The sequence below is a fragment of the Camelina sativa genome, chromosome 20 (assembly GCF_000633955.1).
Source record: "Camelina sativa cultivar DH55 chromosome 20, Cs, whole genome shotgun sequence".
In the NCBI taxonomy this organism is placed as follows: domain Eukaryota; kingdom Viridiplantae; phylum Streptophyta; class Magnoliopsida; order Brassicales; family Brassicaceae; genus Camelina; species Camelina sativa.
In genome coordinates this window covers 26778042-26778830 of record NC_025704.1, presented here as the reverse complement: position 1 = coordinate 26778830, position 789 = coordinate 26778042, and positions in this window count along the sequence as shown.

Genomic DNA, 789 nt, shown 5'->3' with positions numbered 1-789 from the left:
CTGTACTCATATGCACCTTAGTGCCCATCTCTGCCTGAAATGTCTTCTAGAACACCGAAGTGAACTTAGAATCCCTATCAGACACAATGCTCGCTAGCACTCCATGCAATCTGACTATCTCTCTCACATACTTCTTAGTCAAGACCGCTGCTCCATCAGTCTTCTTAATGGCTAGAAAATGTGCTGACTTAGTCAACTGGTCCACAATGACCCAAATAGCATCAAAGGTTCGTGACACTGGCAATCNAGATGCATCTGTATAAACCACATAGGGTTCTCCCTGCTTAGGCAAAGCCAACACTGGCGCAGTAGTCAACATCTCCTTCAGGCTTGCAAAGCCTTCCTCACACTCTTCTGACCAAACAAAAGGAACATCCTTCCCTGTCAAGTTAGTCATAGGACGTGCTCTGCTCGCAAACCCCTGCACAAATCTCCTGTAGTACCCTGCCAATCCAAAGAAACTCCTGATCTCTCTGGCATTTTGCAGTCTAGGCCAATCTCTGATAGCCTGAATCTTCTCCGGATCTACAGAAACCCCATCTGCAGACACAATATGACCCAGANAGTACCAGAAAATATACCTGTGATCGCCCCGGCACTGGTTCCACCAGTGTGTGCTGTCGTGTAAACCCGTGGCGCCTGCTCAATTCGTGCCACCTGCTGACCTCCAGGCTGCACCTGCTGCAACGCTGCCACTGCTGCCGGCTACAACTTGGGAAAAAAAGGCNACGCTGTTCATCAATCTCATAAACGCTGCTAGCGCGTTAGTCAACCCAACAGGCATCACCA